Below are 19,343 nucleotides of genomic sequence, written 5' to 3' on the forward strand. Positions count from 1 at the left end.
TCAGAAGAGAAAGTACGCGACCAACCCTCACGCGACAAATATGTAGTATTCATGGGAATATACCCTGAACCGCACGAAAAGGTTACCAACAACAACCACCGCAACAACAAACATGTGGATCCACCAGTCCAGTCAGTCGGTATTTCCCACTATCCAGCAAAGCAATGCTACGCAAATTTACGAGAGTCCTGTCGATTTTTTATGAAGAGAGGAAGCAGTAGATAGCGTGCACGCAAGTTTTCCATTTGAATTTGTCAGGACTACTTCGTGGCGACTGCTCCCAGCCGTAGGATGGGCGGTTGTGGGTGACAAGGACGTATGAATGTTTTCCCAACACATTGTCTATGCAAAAAAGTTAACTGCCGAGCTTTATGTTATCGTTCTGTGTACGGTCATGGAAGGACATCCACCCCCAAGCTAAGGTCGTTTGTTGATTGTATGCTAACTGTTACATACGCATACAATGGAATGTTTTCTTGAGTGGTGTGTAGGCTAGCCGAGAGAGAGGGAGAGCAGGAGTTGATGAAGACAGTAACAGTTGGGGAAGGTAATGGGTATGAATTTGTAGATACTCCTCAATTGATGAGGGTTGCCAAATGAAGTGAGGAAAATTGCGCCTGGCAAAAATCTAGAATTTATGCAATATGTCTGAAGAAGTTCCAGTGAAGACATTCATACGCATCCTCCTTAAAGGGTATCATTCTCTGGTGGTATCATAGTTTACCAAAGGAGTGAACGAAACTCCTAAATCGAAAACTCATAGCAAGAAATGTGAGTCTTCCTGAATGCAATGCAAGCATAGATTTCAAAATTGACGATATGATAATCGGAGGGTCGAAAAACGGGAAGGAATTTAACTGGAACACCTCATAAAACAAAACATCCAAAAGACGATGATGATGATGGGGCTGGTGAATCTGAAAATATGAATGCTATTTTTCACGCACCCTTTTGTCGATGCTTGGGACCGCACCAGAACTAGAAATATAATATGGAAAATATCAAAGGAATCTAGTGGAAAATACACGTGAAGCCAAAATAGGAAACTTTTGTAGTGACTCCTGCTAAAAGTAATGGTACAAGGGTGCAGCAGTACACTGCAGGATAGACTGACGCGGAATGTGCCTCCCTGGGTTCGACTTATCTCTCTCTGAGAGTGAGCTGCCTCTCCTCTCTAGGGTAATGTGTGGTTTTCCAGGGGTCAAGCCTCTCGTCTACCACCGTTAGTGAGTGGCGATAGCCACACCTTGTACGAAGTGACCAAACTATTAACAAAACGCTACGGATCTAGATTGCGGTGTAGAAAAACACCTCCCCCGATCCAGGGTACCATGCGAGTCGTGCCCCTCCCCTAGTTTTCAGTCGGCGGTAACTGACTGTATTCGAACGGAATCCCACTGATACCTGGTCGCCTCAGTGAGTAGTTACCGTGAATACTATTAAAAAAATAAAAAGAAATACAACAAAACAAGCGGGACCCCGTACCGCACACAAACTGGTTAACCAGGAGAAGGCACATCTCCGAAATACTGAGAGCCTGGTGATTACACCCAAGAAGGAAGAAGTTAGGACGCCAAACAGTGGATCCAAGGTGCGCATTGATATACTGCGAGGACAACAACCAACAAAGACCACTACTCAAAACGCAGGGACATGCAAAAGTACGGCTGAGATCAACATATCAAACGTCAAGAAGGAGACTGGTCTCAGTGGCGCAGGAGGTAAAGGTACCTGCGTTATCTCAAGGAAGGCCTGAAACCATAAGAAGCCCTTAAGAAGGCTCAGGCAGACCTAAACCAACTCTATCGGAGCCAGGAAAGCGAGAAGCAGCGGAGATTAGTCTACATGAGGGGAGCGCACCCAAAAAATCCAAACCTGAAGCCAATAGGGGAGAAAACCCGGGTGGGTCAGGGGTGAAGGCAGAAATTAGGAAACCTCCTATTAACTATGCTAATGCAATCAAGCGCGTTCGACTGGCATTAATAATAATAATAATAATAATCGTTGGCACAACAATCCATATTGGATCAGGGCCTTGAAGTGTGTTAGAGCACTTCATTCAAGACCGTAACGGTACACTACAGTAGACTGTAGGAGGCAATGTGGTCAGCATTGCGCTCGCCCGAGATTATTACCCTGATTTGACTCAGGTACTCATTCACAGCTGAGTCGACTGGTATCCGACGTCAAATCACGATACAAATCCCACTGCCGCCAGCGAGATTTGAACCGCGACCTTCCGTACGACAGCCTTGTGCTCTAACCACTCAGCTATCCGGACTACTTCGACTGGCATTACTGCCAAAAATGTTTCCCGAGCAAATACTCACTCGTGAGGAGCAGGAAACAATCGAAGGCCTTATCATCAGCCAGATGTGCAAGGCATGAACTGCGAAACTTGTGTTCACTGGAATACGCTTTCAACCAGCCCACATACTGATGGACTGCGCGATGGAGGGCACTACAGGAACCATAGTTCCTTAATTGCCAGGCTGGTAAGTAGCAGAATTGTCAACTTGTGTTAGGGATGATGTACCGGGAGCACACATAATGACGGTGTTTCTTCCGAAAGCCGTTAGAATAGAGACGGTAGATCTCATGTTCCCCCTAATCGCTAAGGATAAGGATCTCCATTAGCGATTATGAAGAGTCTTCAGAAGCAAGGTGGAGGAAAAAGGTAGACTCTTCACGATCGGGGTAGATGACCGATTCCTGGAGGCAATCAAACATGGGCGTTGCCATATCCACTATCGATTTGGTGCAGGTGCACAGGGAAAACCCGAGCAAAGACACTTTAGAGGAGACATCGGGTGAAAAACATACCGAGGTCCCCAAAGTAATTTTGGAAGCCATAGGGATGGAAAAGACAGGATCGGGCAGGGAAGTAGACCTGCTGCCTAGTGTGAGTTAAGTCACCACGGGATGCATCATGCTGAAACAGGAACCTGGTGAGAATGGGGAACAGAGGTATGAAAACCCTTCAACTGGGCAAAACAAACCGAGGACTGTACAGGATATTGTCAGTGGAGAAAAACGAATATGGACAAAACCGTGGCTACTGTTTTGGGTTAATTTGAAACCGAAGACCTCAAAGAATACAGATTCTTGAGGTTGGGAAAACAGCAGTTTGACAATGGATTGGCAATAGATCCTATAATTTTAAAAATAGACATCGTTATGGAAGTTGCTTTCCCAGCAAAAGTCAAGTTGCAAGTTACTCTATGCTTTTTTGCAACCGGAGCTAACTACCGCTCTTGGCAATCTTTCTGCAGAGTCTCTGAACTAGATATAAGCAAATATATTCCTGAAGTTTTGGATACAATTTACGAAAAATTAAAGACCTGTCTTTGTCCCTACAAGCAGCCGATTTGAAATCCCACAAACACTCGTGTGTTTTGTATTGTTCTATAAACTTCAGAGCTATCTCACTTGATCGCTTGGCCTTTCTGAAATCCAGAAACAAAACAAATCGAACAAAGAAAGGAATTGAGTTGATTAAGTGCAGGGTGATCAGAAAAAAACGAGAATAATAGGAGCAATCTCCCGTCATTTCACTAGCTTGGTTAATTACACTAGCCAAGTGGAAGGCCGAGTGGATATGTAGTGAAAGGGATCCCAACTTGGTCGAGATTATTACACGATGATTGACTCGGCCGACTGCACTGTCTCCGCTGAGCACTCAATAGGTGTAATTGGCGTATATTGTATTTCAGGTTCTGGTACGGTATCATGCACTGACTAAAGGACACTTGATCTTGTTCTTTTTCTTCAGCCTTTGTCCCGTCAACGAGCGGTGTCGGATTGTCCTGATCGGTTGCATCATTTTGTTCTATTAAACGATTTAGTCTACTTACGTGGAAGGGACTGAAGTGTCCAAAACAGAACCAGAGTCATCAGGTTTCTATATAATACTGTCATGGATGTATGAAATTAATCAGAAAAAGCAGGCACCACCCCAGCCGACAAAGTACGGTAAATTCCAAAGAGGAGTAGCCAAAGAGTGAACAGTTCTTTCGGAATCTCGTACGACGCTTAAAACCAGATAGATCTCTCAGCGGAATATGGGAAGCTCATTTAAATAACCAAAATCATGCCAACAGCAGGGTAGGCTTCAGTGAAAAAAAGGAGGTGCGGTGGACCAAGGTTGGTTCAAAGAAAAAAGTGATACCCAAAAGGAGTATATGACCGGAGTTGATGATCATCTCCAAAAAAGATAATGTCATAAACACCAATATTCTCAAAAAGGTTAAATCTTATCCAGAAAACACCCGCAGAGTCAGATGTTTCTTGTTATTGGAGTCGCATTGCCCGGGCACAGAGCTGACTAGGTTAGTTGGGTTTCAGCTGAGTGACAGCATACAAGCACTCAGATTGATCCATCCAATGATCGTTTGCATGTTTCGTCTACTGTTTCTCACAAGATCCGGGGGTTGCTACCACCCAAGTTCAAAATCTAGAACTGACATGATCCAACTGTCACATGAAAATGGAAAGAGCTACCTTGCTGATCGGATGGCAAACACTGTGGATAATCCTCCTGAGAATTTAGATAAGTAGGCATGGGGGGGCTGGGGGGTGTGGGTGATGGATGGATGGGTAGCCATGAAAAATACTATCTTCTCGGACACTATCAGGTCATCGACTACGTCCCGAAAGATTGTCAAAAGACCAGGTTAAGTGTGGAATTGTGAAAACGGATCGATGGACGGAGTGTATTGAAGGCTCTTTTGGTTGATGCTATAGATGACGAGCGTGACACGTTAATGCGCTGCTGCTATGCAAAATCCCGGGAAATTCAGTGTAGTGTGCGCCGTGATAAAAAAGAATTTGTTATTAAGCTGGGGAGGGAAGTAGAACCCATCACAGATAGTAGTAATTTTAGAAAAGCATAGTGCATTAGGAACTGGCCTCTTGTCAAGAAGAAGAGAAATTATCTCGGACTATCAATGCACTCAAACGAAGTTAAGCAACTAGACTTAATGGTATCCCTGCAGAATTATTCACTACTGCTCCTGTAGTTTCTGCAGAGCTGCTCCTTCCAGAAAGTGGAAGAAGAGAATGGTCGTTAAGATTACGATAAAGGGCACTAGTCTTCAATGCGACAATCGGAGGGGTATTCGTTACCTTCATTAAAATAGCAGCTGAAATAATACTGGATCCTATCAAGGAACACCTCATAGACTTGACCGATTGAAAGCAGGCTGGTTTCCGCTCCGAATCCTCCTGCATTAACACCTTGCGAATCATTCCAGACCAGTGCATGGAATTTAGATCTTCCCTTTGCCTGCTCTTCATCTATTTCGAGAAGACCTTCGACAATGTGAACAGGGAGTGTATCTGGCTTGCTATACGCAGATTGGACATTCCATGGAAACTAATAGCAATTATCAGAGTGACATATGACGGCGTTACATTGCACATGCTGCATTGAGGTAAAATCTCAAAGGATTTTGAAGTCCAAAGCGCGGTCCGCCATGGTTGCATCTTGCCATCGATATTATTAGTACATGGAAAGTGATAAACATTATTACTATTCGGCCAGCATTGCGCTTGCCAGAGATTATCATTCTGATTTGACTCAGGCACTGATTGACAGTTGAATCGACGGGTATCCGACATCCAGTTACAACACAAATCACTCTGCCACCAGTAATGAGATTTGAACCGAGATCCTCTGCTGCCTAGCACTCTAACCACCGAGCAATCCGGGATAGTGGTTAGTTCACCCATTTACGAAGCGCGACAACTCCAATGTGTTTACTGCGCTATGCAAGGAATCCACTCTCCCAAAATGAACGACGAGTATTTCTCCTAGGAGCACAGAACAGTGGAGTAGGGGTGAAAGTGTTGTCAGACAGCCTTATCGGAATCTTTGCATGAGAGAGATGCAGAGGGAAGTTGCAGAGAGTAGGAAACTATGACGTCTAGCTACGTAAGATAGAGCGACCGATTGGGAGCTGCTTTTGTCGGACTGTGTAACAAAATCATGGAGTTCTGCTCCATCAGAATATAAGGATCATATAAGGCCAAGAGAAAAGTGGAGCGAATCTATTGAATGAAAAATGAGCAAGACAACACAAATGATGCCACTCAAAATACGGGGAAGGAGAGACCGGGGAAAAGGTTACTTGAGCGGTTAAACGGGTCAAGAGAGCAAGCAGAGAAGAAAAGGCTCAACTACCAAAAAAATAAAACACATGAGGAGGATGGCTGAAGCTGCCGGTGAAAATCACGTTACCCTCATTCCGGAAAAGGAAGTGGACCCCAGAAAGATGATGTGGAAGCTCAGGGAAATGAAGCACCTTGGCAAAGGAGACATCGGAGAAGAACACGAAAGGAGGTTGTCATCATCTTCGCTAAGATTCTCAGGAGAGTAAAATCAGACTCAGAATTCGCCAATTTGGGAGGTAATCCTAGTCGCATTAGACAGTCCTAGAAAGGAGACATTAAGTTAGAACTCATGAAATCTGAGGGTGTAACCGTGAATAAATTCTTGAATTGAATTGACATTTTGAAATTGACAAATTGAAAGTCTTTATGGCAGGAAACCGACATAAACAGGAGAGGGTTACAATAGGCAAAGATAAAGAAGAAAGATGTTTATATAGATGAGGTCACCACGAAGGAGGAGATTTGTCAGGCCTTGGGAAAGGGGTTTGACCTTATCAGGCCTCCACAGTAAGCGGTAAAAAGGCTGCAAAAAGCCTACAGTGGACCACAACCCCCCATCATCACCCTACAAGTAGAGGAAGCACTCACGCCGTTGACAATAAGGAGAGTGAGAATCTACTAAGTTATGTCTCTCCTTAGTGTGCAGGCTTCATCTTAACGGTGCTTTAGCTTTGGTCACATCGCAAAGGCACGTATCAGTAAAAATGACAGGTGAAAGTGATAAAGGAGACAAAGGAGTGGAATGCTGTATCAGGAAGGACGGTGGAGTTGACCCAACTTGTACTTTGGATAAAGAAAAAGATTTTGTGGAGCATCGGCACAATGGAAACAGCAGGGTAGGAGTAGAAAACCTACAAGTCGCAAAGGGGAAAAACTGCCAATCTGTTCGGCGAAAGCGATGGACCAGCACATTTATGTAGACATTAGAAAGCACAGAGTGAATTATATACAGAACGAAATGCGATCCAGCGATAGTAAACTCCATATCTTCCGCTCCGGTCTTCGCCGAAGTGAACAATTTCCCAGATGGCAGTAGGTAAAACTGATTAAGTAGGAAATAACAAATCTCTAACGAAACTTCAGGCAAGTTACGTAGCTTTGAGAAAAATATAAGCATGTGATGGATTTCTAGAGAGCAATGATCGGTTCCTCATCATCATAGTATAAATCATGTGCACTTGCTCAGCAAAACTTGGTTTGGCAAAGAATACTAATAAACTCAGAAACTAGAGAGGGGTTACTGGTAGTAGAAGGCAAATACATTATGGCTTCCAAGTTGAGAGTGAAGTCCAGGCCGGAAGTGTTTACCAAGTTGTAGGAAACTTATCTTAACGAGGAGGTCGCTCGGGCATTACAGGAGTAACAGAAGGTTGGTTTGGTACCTAAAGCTAGTAAAATTTCCTCTTACTGTCCCATACATCTGTTAATGTATGCATGTATGAAGGTTTCATAACTCTCCTCACAGAATCTGTAGTGAGAGTCCGCAGATATCCCTAGCTCCCCCTGGACGACCTAGAATGCCAATCTTTATTTGACTTGGGCAGCTCTCGCCCTGGTTGATACTCCCCAACATTCTGAAGATTGCTCCCTTTAACTGCATCTTTATATGGAGATGAAATTAAACAATTCCAGAAGGACCGCCGGGATATCGTTAGGTATGACTTCATTGCCCTCTATCCGCTCAGAGTGTCTCCCTCTAAGTAATCACCTGCCTTACTATTGCTATCCAACGTAATACTTTCGGGATGTGACGCAATTTCTTTCCTTCTATGAACCTACAAATCATCAAATCCTTTGTAGCTTTCCAACCTACATACACAGTTTGTCAGTCTTCCCTCTACTTTAGGACTATTTTCGAGGGCCTTTTTTCACAATAATGTGTGAACCATTTTTATACGTACGTCTCCCAAAATTATGAACTGATTTACCAGTACCCTGTACCCAAACACGTCCTTATCAAAACCAACACTATATTACTCCCGAATCAGAGTTTTTTTGCGCAGATTCCAAACTTTTACCCCTCTCCCAGCTGACTACACCCACACAGGCTTGCAAAATCCGCAATTAAGGATGTCTACTCCAGAGTAACAGCCATGTGACTACAAACACTTTAAAAATTGCACTACTACTATCGTCCCGATCGGAACTAAACTCAAAGGATTTGTACTGATAAGCTATAAAGCCCACTTAGTAGTCAAGAAGTATCACATCAAGAGGGTAGCAGCTGTTCTATGCCATATCATCACGCACTAAAACTTCGACTAAGTAGATCCTGGCATTCATATCTCCATGTTGTCTCCTAGGAAATAATCCCAGCGCAGTACAGTTGTGCCAAGAGTCCTGGCCTTCCACACCTACTCTCATGTTTTTCGCATGTTGGATGCCAGTCTCCTTCCTTCAGTGCCCATCGAAACTGACGGCGCCTTTGCCGGATTCCCTTCGCCTACACCCTTCTCGTTGTCTTTCTGATGATATCCTTACTCCCAAACTTCTCGATTTCTAATCCTCCAGGCACACACATATGTTTGCGTCTATTGTTTTCGTTTAACTACGCGACCTGAAAGCTTCTGACTTCCAGCTATGACTAGACTACAACCATGGACGGGAGCTATAAATTGAATTAAGGACCAGGGCCTTAAATTCCTTGCTAACGGGAATTCATAGTTCCTAGGTTATATGTCCTGACTTTGTTGTCTATTTGCTGTTCCATCGATGAGATGATGTTTGCTGCTGTGAAATCTAATGTTAAGGGATGAGGGAAAGGTCAACCATTAGATCGGATTTAGGACGTAAACGAATCGGGGAGGTGAGTAAAAATTGCAATGGAAGGGTACGTGGCAGGGTGAACTAAAGCAGTAAGCGAAATAGAATCGTTTTCTCCGTATCGGGGTCTTCATAAATATGTGTGTGTTGACTAGAATGCTAAACTTATTTTACGGTAATATATCGCCTATAATAAGAAAGGACCTCTTGGTCGATCGATTTCAGGGAAAACTTTTTCCTAGTCGTCCTTGTCGCCATCAAAGTTGTTGCTGGATGTTGTTTGCTGTTGATGCTATCCCCCCAATTGTGCGCTTCGTATTGTTGTTTATTTCATTGTTGTTTTCCGCAAGTTTGATGCGACTCCTGTTATTACCACAGATTTATTCTATGGCATTTTGTCTACGTTTCGTACGAAAACATTTATTTTAACGAGCAGTTGACAATATTACTTGGGAAATTCACTCCAGACAGAGAGGACGGCAACAAACAACGGAAGTGGTAGCCGGATCCATTATTTGTTCATGAGGGAAGCGACCCTGACTTATTTATTTAAGAGCCAGCGTATCTTTTTTTAATTTACTTTAAAAGGGTTCTGGTTGTAGTTATATTTAATTCATGATCCCAAGCAAATATTATCACTAACTTGGCATTTTGTTTCTTTTTTAAAAACACAGGAGATACCTGCCCGGAAGTTCCACCGGTGGAATCCACTTTTAAAATAGATTCAATCGTATTCATTTGGGTGAATTCTATGAACGTGGAAAACAGTTCCTCTAGGAAAATACGACGAAAAGGTTGTAATCTACTTTTAATTTTATTCGGCTGGAAATATGTACATTTTTTACTCAACTATATTAGGAGATTGCTCGTAGCAACTGGGTAGGTAGGTAGGTATCAGTGGCCGCTCCGAGGAGCCCAATTAGCGCTTTGGTGCGCCGTTTTGATGCCACAAACTCCTAAGACCGTGACTGTTGTTATGGGAGCAGGGAAGCAGAGTCCAGCCGGCTCGGATCTTCAGAGCCAGCCCGTAGCATTCACGAAGGAAAGCAGCTCTCCCACCCTGCAGCTACAAATCTCTCTGAGGTCCCCAAAGAATGGTTTACCCAGTGTCCGCAGCCTGACTCTAGCCAGAGCTGGGCAATCGCAGAGAAAGTGCATGAGGGTTTCTCTTCCTTCTCCGCAGCTTCGGCAATGCGAGTTGTAGGGTATGCCGAGCCTAGCGGCATGGTGCAGACTGCCGTAATCTTGAATGCATTTGCACGCGTCTGGCACAAGCGCTCTCGTGATCGAGCTATGTTATAAGCGGGCCGAATTCTCCTTGACTTGACACAGCTTGTAAGCCTTCGCCATCTTAGGCCCGCGGTTGCTAGGTCGTTCGAGTAGACTCCGCCCCCGACACCCGCCAGCGGAACACCGACTGTATTTGCCGAGGGACTGCCAAGAGCAGAGCTTTGCCTAGCCAATCCGTCAGCCCGCTCATTCCTCTCTATGCTCCTATGCCCGAGAACCCAGAGGAAAGTGACCTTGAGCGTGCGCCCAGATGGTTGAGCGCGTCTCTGCACTGCCCCACCAGTCGGGAAGATGTCGTCGGTGAGCACAAGGCCTTGATAGCCGCTTGGCTGTCGATCAGAATGGCTATGTTACGCTTCGGGCTCGAATCGCGCTCCAGCTATCGACAGACTTCCAATATCGCCAGTAATTCCACCTGGAATACACTGGCGAAACCTGGGAGACCATACGACTTGGATACACCATGTGTATTCGAGAAAACCCCCGCACCGACTCCATAGGCCATCTTTGATCCGTCCGTAAACAATACCGTGTCATAGTCCTGCAACACGCCGCCGGTCTTCCACTTTGCCCTGGTTGGAAGGTCCACAGCAAAGTTTCTCGTGAAGTTCAGCTTGCGTGTGACATAGTCCGTGGGGGATGCCCAGATTTCTCGAGGTATTTCATCTTATTTCATGTTGCTGTGGCCGTAGGACTTCGCTGCCCAGCATCCGGACTCACGTAGTCTGACGGCACTGCACGCTGCAACATATTTGATGTGGAGGTCTAGGGGGAGGAGATGCAGGAGTACATTCAGAGCATCTACCGGGCAGGACTGCAGAGCCCCTGTAGCAACTGCACACGCGGTTTTTTGATTCCTATTAAGCTTCGTTCTATTGTATTTCTTCTTCAAAGCCTGCCACCATACAATAGAGCCGTACGTCAGGATCGGACGCACTACAGCGGTGTACATCCAGAGAACCATCCCCGGCCGGAGACCCAGCTTCTTTGCAAAGGTTCTCTTACAGGCATAGAAGGCTATACAGGCCTTCTTAACCCTCAGTTCTATGTTCAACCTCCAATTTAACTTAGGATCCAGGATTACACCCAGATAGTTTACATTAGAGGAAAGAACCAATCTTTGTTCATTCAGCCGTGGTAGATGGCATTCAGGTATCCTTGTCTTGGTGGTGAATAGCATCAGTTACGTTTTGGTTGGGTTTATGCTTAGTCCCCGTCTTGCGGCCCATAGGCACACCTTTCGCAACGCTCCTTCCATGATGTCGCTCATAATGGACAGTAGCAACTAACTGAACTGAGGATTCTAATAGTGGTGGAGTAACATGGCGGAGCACCTATTAAAATCCCATTTGTTCCTATAACATTAACTTCGAAAAACCCCCAGATTTGAATATGTCCACTTATTACTGAAGCTAATCGTTCAAACTAGTGGTAACCTTCAATGACTGCCTGTTCTTCGTCTAGAGAGAGAGAGTAAACCAAAGCGAAAGCTAGCTCATAGGCTAGGTAGGCTCACCTTTAACTATTTTTCATTGACTGTCAATCGTGCTCTCAAACTTACCTTCCACACCTCTTCCGCTTTCTTCAACTTACGTTGAATGTGCCTTGCCATGTTATTAACTTCCTGTCAGTTTGCCTGGAACTCCACCATTTCTGTAATTAAATTTTCTGTACTAACTTCCAATGCAGTATCTCTTCCAGGCACTCCTGTTCCTACAAGAATCAAGGACAATCGAATAAAATAAACTTTGTGCCTTCCGAGGTACCCAGTTACCTACCTACGAAGCTATCTAGAAAATTAGAAATGTGCGGAAAGAAGAATGTAGGCTTTGGAACAGAAGTCCGACCTGGAAGAGTCATCCTTCATTTTGCCTGGACCGAAAATTATTGAGTTGTCAGAATTCACCAAAGATAGACAGAACGTGCACCAAGCAATCAAGCATATGATGAGAACCATCAGGGTTCTATACAACAAATCACGGGAAGAGGAGACAGATTTGAAGAAGAGCCCTAAAATCACTCCTTCGACTGTAACGCAGCCGGCGAAGGTGACACCCAACCGTATACTCGCGGATGGGGAGAGGAAAAAGGGGGTTTGGGAGAAGGAAGACGAACAATAAACAAAACGGCGTCCCACCCGTTTTCAAGAAGGGCCCTAAAACCTCGGTAGGCATGAAAATAGTACCTAAAATACCAAGGGAACCGACGTCTCAAAAGATACACGGTTGGACTAAGGTTGAACCAAAGAAGCTTAAAAAGGACAAGGAGAGAATGAGGATCCGTCCTATGCAGACATTCTAAGAAAAGTGAAAGCTGACCTTGATCGCAAATCCTGGGGGAGGGGGGGATGTAAGCAGGATCCGAAGGGAAAGGGGAGATCTCATGATGGAACTGAAAACGTCCAAAGAGAGCAAAGTCGAAGGATTCCACAGCCAAGTTCAAAATTTACTTGGGGAAATGCCGTGCGTGCTCAAAAGCATGAGATCGCTATCCTGTGCAAGGACCTAGATGAAGTCACTTTTAAGGCGGAAATCTGCACTGCCTGCGGGGCAGTTCAAGTTACATGACTTGCAGGGGGCATTCATTGTAAGCCTTAGAAAGGCGCATGGAGATACACAGACGGCGACCATGCGGTTGCCAGCAAAAGAAGCGCGCAAACTGCTGGATGTCAGAAAGGTCCGTATTGGATGGATAGTTTGTCGATTTAGAGAGCAAATCTCATTGAAGAGATGTTTCAAGTGTCTATCATACGGACATCTAGCGCGACTGTGCACAAGTGAAGTTGATCGGTCTAGTCGATGCAGACGTCGTGGTGAAACAGGTCACATTGCTCGGGATTGTAACAAGGATCCCAAATGCATATTGTGTGATGAGGAGGAGGGACCGACAGCGGGCATATGGCCGGAAGTGCCCCGACTTTAAAAAGCCGCTAAGTATAACGAGAAAATGAGGTTGATCCAAATCAACCTCAATCATTGGAAGGTCGCGCAAGATCTGTCCTCACAGACGACCCATGAATCAAAAGTGCAAGTGACTATAATTAGCGAACCCTATAGAAACCCTAACAATAATGTATGAGTAGCCGATCCAACAGGTGGGGCGACCTTGTACGTATGCGGGGACCAAGCCATACAGGAATGTATGAGGCAGTCCACAAGTGGGTTCGTACAGGCAAAAATAGACGGCATATACGTCTACAGCTGCTATGCTCTTCCAAACCTGACGTTGGCCGAATTCGAGGACATGCTGGACAGATTGATTCTAGATGTGAAAGGACGGAAACTAGAAGTCATCGCCGGTGATTTCAATGCATGGGACACAAAATGGGGAAGTTCACTGACAAATGTAAGAAGGTGTTCCCTCTTGGAGGCTTTCCTGCAGTTAGATATCATATTGGCTAATGATGGTAAAGTTAATACTTACCGGAAAGGAGGTCCGGTTCGGTTGTAGATTTGACTTTTGTTAGTTCTTCACTAGCTCGCAATATGTCCCAGAATGTCAGTCAACAGTACACCCATAGTGATCACCAGACAATAATCTTTGACCTGAAGAGCAGGTCAAGTGTTTGGAAATCGCCAGGTCTGCGAAAGCGACTGACGAGCAAACATTCATAGATGTGTGGTTGGACCAGGACACTATAAAAGGCACAGCCTCATAAAGAGGCCTTCATATCACGGAGTGTATCGCGAAAGCATGCAACTCATCATTGCCGAGACGTTATAATTTCCCCAGTAGGCCCAACTGCTGATGGAATAATGAATTGTCAGATCTTTGGTCGGCATGCCATCGGACCAGACGGGCGGCTCAGAGACCAGTAGGTCGGATTGACCAGGAGGCGAAACAGCGAGTTTACAAGGAAGCCAAAAGAAACCTGAAGCCCGCTTTACAGCGAAGCAAGAGGGACTGCTGATTTAGACCCAGGGGGAAACGCCTACAGGGTTGTGATTGGGAGATTTAGAGGGCAGGGGGCTCCACAAATTACATGTCCCAATCTGCTACTAAAAAACGTGCAGGGTTTGTTCCTTCAGGAGAACACAAGGGGTTACATTCTACAGATATCTTTAGATGTGGTTGTAGTACCCCCCATAACGACGTAATAAGTAAGTAAGAAGTAAAGTAGTTAAGTCAAGGTCATACATATTCGTACAGTTGAAGCATGCTTGGCGGATGGGACAAAAGTTAGTGTTGCTGCCTAAACCTGGTAAGCCTCCAGATGATCCATTTTCCTGCAGGCCTATATGTCTATTGGACACTGTGGGGAAAATGTTGGAGCAAATAATCTACAACAAATTGCTCCCGGCTGTAAAAAGTCTGGAGGCTTATCAGATCGACAATTTAGCTTCCGCACGGCCAGATCAACGATCGACGCCATCAAACTGGTCACTGGCTTAGCTGAAAATTCGATACCGGAAGGGGTGGTACTAGTAAGTATAGTGCTGTGATTACCCTTGACATGTCAAATGCGTTCAACTCTGCCAATTGGAACCTTATAATGAGGTCATTGGCGGCGATTGGTGTACCCAGTTACTTAACTGTGCTAGTCAACATCTACTTAACAGATACGAGGCTCTGGTACGACACAGAAAACGGAACCACAGAATACATTGTCTTCGCGGGTGTTCCGCAAGGCTCTGTGCTGGGACCTCTATTGTGGAACATCATGTATAATAATGTCCTCAATGTCCCTGTTGCTTGCGGAGTAACAATAATGGGTTACGCCAATGACATAGCGGTAATTGTTTTTGCCAAAGATCTTGCGGATGTGAAATTGAATTCATCCGAAGCAATCACTGCTATAAAAAAGTGGCTGAAAGATGCAGGCCTTGTACTCGCGAAAGATAAAACAGAGGCGGCGCTTATCACGAAGCAGCCTAAGGAACCCACTGCCCGCATCAGAATGGGAAAGCATATCATCACTTCAAAGCTAGCAATTAAATACCTTGGAGTGATGATAGATGCGAGGCTGAATTTCAAGCAGCACTTGTAACATGTTTGTACCAAGGTGTCCAATGTTAGCATGGCCCTGGCAAAGATGATGCCAAATGTTGGGGACCCGCGATGCACTCGTTAACTGCTTATAGCTGGGGCGGTGGGTTTTATACTCCTTTACGCATCGCCAATTTGGTCAATTGCATTGCATACCGCATGCATGCTGCAGTATATAGAAAGACCACCCTAAGAGTGTGATGTGGTTATAGAATCATCTTGGACGAAACGGCCTATGCAGCAGCCAGAGTGATGCCGATCGACATTTTGGCCGATAAGATGATACCCACATGATGGACCCGATTCTTTCTATGATCGGCACACGAAAAACACGAAAAGGGAGGAATCGTTAAGAAGGTGACAGAAACGGTGGGAACCGGCGAAAAGCGGTCGATGGACCCGCAAATTGATTCCCAGCATCAAGGTGTGGACGCAGAAAACGCATGGTGAAATAAACTATGATCTCACGCCATTTCTCGCGGAACATGGCGATTACCGTAAATACCTCTATTGGTTTAAACTGGACAGCTCACTCAACTACACCAGCTTTGACGGTATTCCAGAGGATCCGGAGCATGTTTTCTTCAATTGTCCTAGATTCGCTGAGGAAAGGCAGAGTTTAGAGGAGACATTGGGAGGAACAATAGGACCGGAAAATATAAATGTTTAAATGCTTGCATGCCAGGAGAGCTGAAATGCAGTAAATGACATAGTTGGCTGTATTCAGTGAAGATTAAGAGGGACAGAGGAGGAGGCTGCGAATGCAATCGATGGGCGAAGGGAGAGACTAGAGTCATGTCCACCTCCCGACGAAATGCTTTGTGGTGGTTCCGCGGCGAAGAGAGCAGGAGTTAGGGGGTGATTTTAGTGGGTAAAACTCCCACACAATAGTACCAGTGTCTTTGGAAGATTTCCATTTCCGGTGAAGATGATATTGTTTGGAGCTCTTTTCTCCACTGTCGTAGTATTGCTCCCCTCCTCCGACATGGCGCTTTCCTGCGCGTCGCTGTCCATGCTGTCTTTCCGCCTCCATGGCTTTCGAGACTTCTTCGGGGACCTTGGTGTGTTTTTCACCCGGTGTCGCCTCCGAGGTGTCTTTCCTCGGCTTTTCCCTGTGCACATGCACGGGTATGTTGCCAAATCGATAGTTTATATGGCAACTCCGGTGTTTGATTGCCTCTAGGGATCGGTCATCTACCCCGATCGTGAGGAGTTTACCCTTTCCCTCCACCTTGTTTCTAAAAGCTCTGCATAATCACGTATGGAGATCCTCATTCTGCGCGATTAGGAGGCCCATGAGATCTTCCGTCTTTATTGTCGCGGCTTCTGGGAGAAAAACTGTTACCATATGTGCTCCTGGTATATCATCCCCAGCTCATGTTGACAGTTCTGCTCCTTCTCAGCCTGGCAATTTAGGAACTATGGTCCTAATCCATTCTGCAGTGTCTTCTGTCGCGCAGTCCACCATTATAAGACCTGGGCGAAAGCATATCCTAGTGAACGCAAGTTTAGAAATCCATCCCTTGCACATCTGCGTGACGACAAGATCTTCAATGGTTTCCTGCTCTTCACGAGTGAGTATTTGCTCGGGAAACATTTTTGGCAGTATGGCCAGTCGAATGCCCTTGCATAGCTAATGGCGGGCTTCCTGATTCCTGCTTTCACCCCTGATCTGCTCGGGTTTTCTTCCCCCTCGGGTTTAGGTTTGGATTTTTTGAGAGCATTCTCTTCCTTCGGACTAATCTCTTCTGCCTCCGCTTTCTCGGCTCCGGTAAAGATGGCTTAGGTCTATCCTGAGCCTTCTTAAAAGCCTCTTCTGGTTTCAGGGCATCCTTCAGGTAGCGCAGATACTACTTACCACCTGCGCCATTGAGACCTGTCTTCTTCCTGACGTCTGATCGAGACAGATTGCTAGTCCCTGCTTTTTGAGCAGTGTCGTTTGTTGTAGTATACCAATGTTGACCTTGGATTCCCTGCTTGAAATCCGAACTTCTCCCTTCTTGGGTATAATCAACTGGCTCTCAGTATTTCGTAGACGTGCCTCCGCCTGATTGACCCGTTTGTGCTTTATTGGGTCTAGTTTTTTATTTTTATTGCTGGCACTCATTTGGTTCCCATGAGTATGGAGGTTAGGAGGTCCGCCGTGCTATAGCCCCATAACACGGGAAAGTCTAACCTGTTCACTGTGGCGACCAGGTATCGTTTGAATACAATCAGTTAAAGCCGGCTGCAAACTATCCAATGGGCACGGTTCGCATAACACCCTGGATTGGGGAGGTGTTTTTCTACTCGCCAGTCTAGATCCGTATCGTTTTGTTAATAGTAGGGTCACCTCGTGCAAGGTGTGGCTATCACCACTCACTAACGGTCTTGGTAGAGGAGAAGCTTGTTCCCTGAAAAGCCCCACATCGCCCTAGAGGAGAGACAGTTCACTCTCGGAGAGAGATAGGTTGGCCTCAGGTAGCCATATTCCGCGTCAGTCTATCCTGCAGTGCACTGCTTGACCACAATGAAAGTGTAGATTTTGGTTTTCTTTTAATTCCCCATTGTCAAGCTTGATGTCTTCGTTTCTAGTAAACCCCATCTATATATAGAATATTAAAGTACTTTCTCTTACCGACAAAGAAATTTTACCACTTTAAAAGAAGCCTTTTTCGTCCTTCCTACTTTTTCCAAATATCCCAGCAAAAACTACGCTTTTCCTGAGAGCCTTATTTCAACCCACAGTCCCATAACAAAAGAAATGTTTTCGAAAGGCAACTAAAATCTACGACCCGCATTTTGGACGTTACTCAAACTCCAGCCGAATCATCATCATCAACGGCGCAACAACCGGTATCCGGTTTAGGCCTGCCTTAATAAGGAACTCCAGACATTCCGGTTTTGCACCGAGGTCCACCAATTCGATATCCCTAAAAGCTGTCTGGCGTCCTGGCCTACGCCATCGCTCCATCTTAGGCAGGGTCTGCCTCGTCTTCTTTTTCTACCATAGATATTGCCCTTATAGACTTTCCGGGTGTGATCATCCTCATCCATACGGATTAAGTGACCCGCCCATCGTAACCTATTGAGCCGGATTTTATCCACAACCACAATCCACAAATCATGGTATCGCTCATAGATTTCGTCGTTATGTAGGCTGCGGAATCGTCCATCCTTATGTAGGGGGCGAAAAATTCCTCAGAGGATTCTTCTCTCGAATGCGGCCAAGAGATCGCATTTCTTCTTGCTAAGAACCCAAGTCTCCGAGGAATACATGACGACTGGCAAGATCATTGTCTTGTACTTTAAGAGCTTTGACCCTATGGTGAGACGTTTTGAGCGGAACAGTTTTTGCAAGCTGAAATAGGCTCTGTTGGCTGACAACAACCGTGCGCAGATTTCATCATCATAGCTGTTATCGGTTGTGATTTTCGACCCTAGATAGGAGAAAATATCAACAGTCTCAAAGTTGTATTCTCCAATCCGTGCAGCCCAAGATCGCGCGCCAGTCATCCCCTGCTCGATCTGGATGAAGGCAGTTTATACGTCTCGAGTGGTTCTTCCCATGATGTCGATATCGTCAGCATAGGCCAGTAGTTGGGTGGACTTAAAGAAGATCGTATCTCTTGCATTTACCTCAGCATCCCGGATCACTTCTTCCAGGGCCAGGTTAAAGAGAACGCATGTTAGGGCATTCTCTTGTCGTAGACCGTTGTTGATGTCGAATGGTCCTGAGAGTGATCCTGCGGCTTTTGTCTAGCCTCGCAAATTGGTCAGGGCCAGCCTAGTCAGTCTTATAAGTTTCGTCGGGATACCGGATTCGCTCATGGCTGTGTACAGGTTTGGCTAAGCTATTATAGCCAGCTTTAAAGCCGATGAATAGATGGTGCAACTGTTGTCCATATTCCAACAGTTTTTCCATCGTTTGCCGCACAGAGAAAATCTAATCTGATCTGATTTGCCTGGAGTGAAGCCTTGGTATGGGCCAATGATGTTCTGGGCGTATGGGTGTATCCGGCCTAGCAAGATAGTGGAGAATATCTTAGAGATGGTACTCAGCAACGTGATACCTCTATAATTGCTGCACTGTGTGATATCTCCCTTTTTATGTATGAGACAGATTATGCCTCGTCGCCAATCGTCAGGCATTG

Source organism: Hermetia illucens, chromosome 3 (genome assembly GCF_905115235.1).
Source record: "Hermetia illucens chromosome 3, iHerIll2.2.curated.20191125, whole genome shotgun sequence".
Taxonomy (NCBI): Eukaryota; Metazoa; Arthropoda; class Insecta; order Diptera; family Stratiomyidae; genus Hermetia; species Hermetia illucens.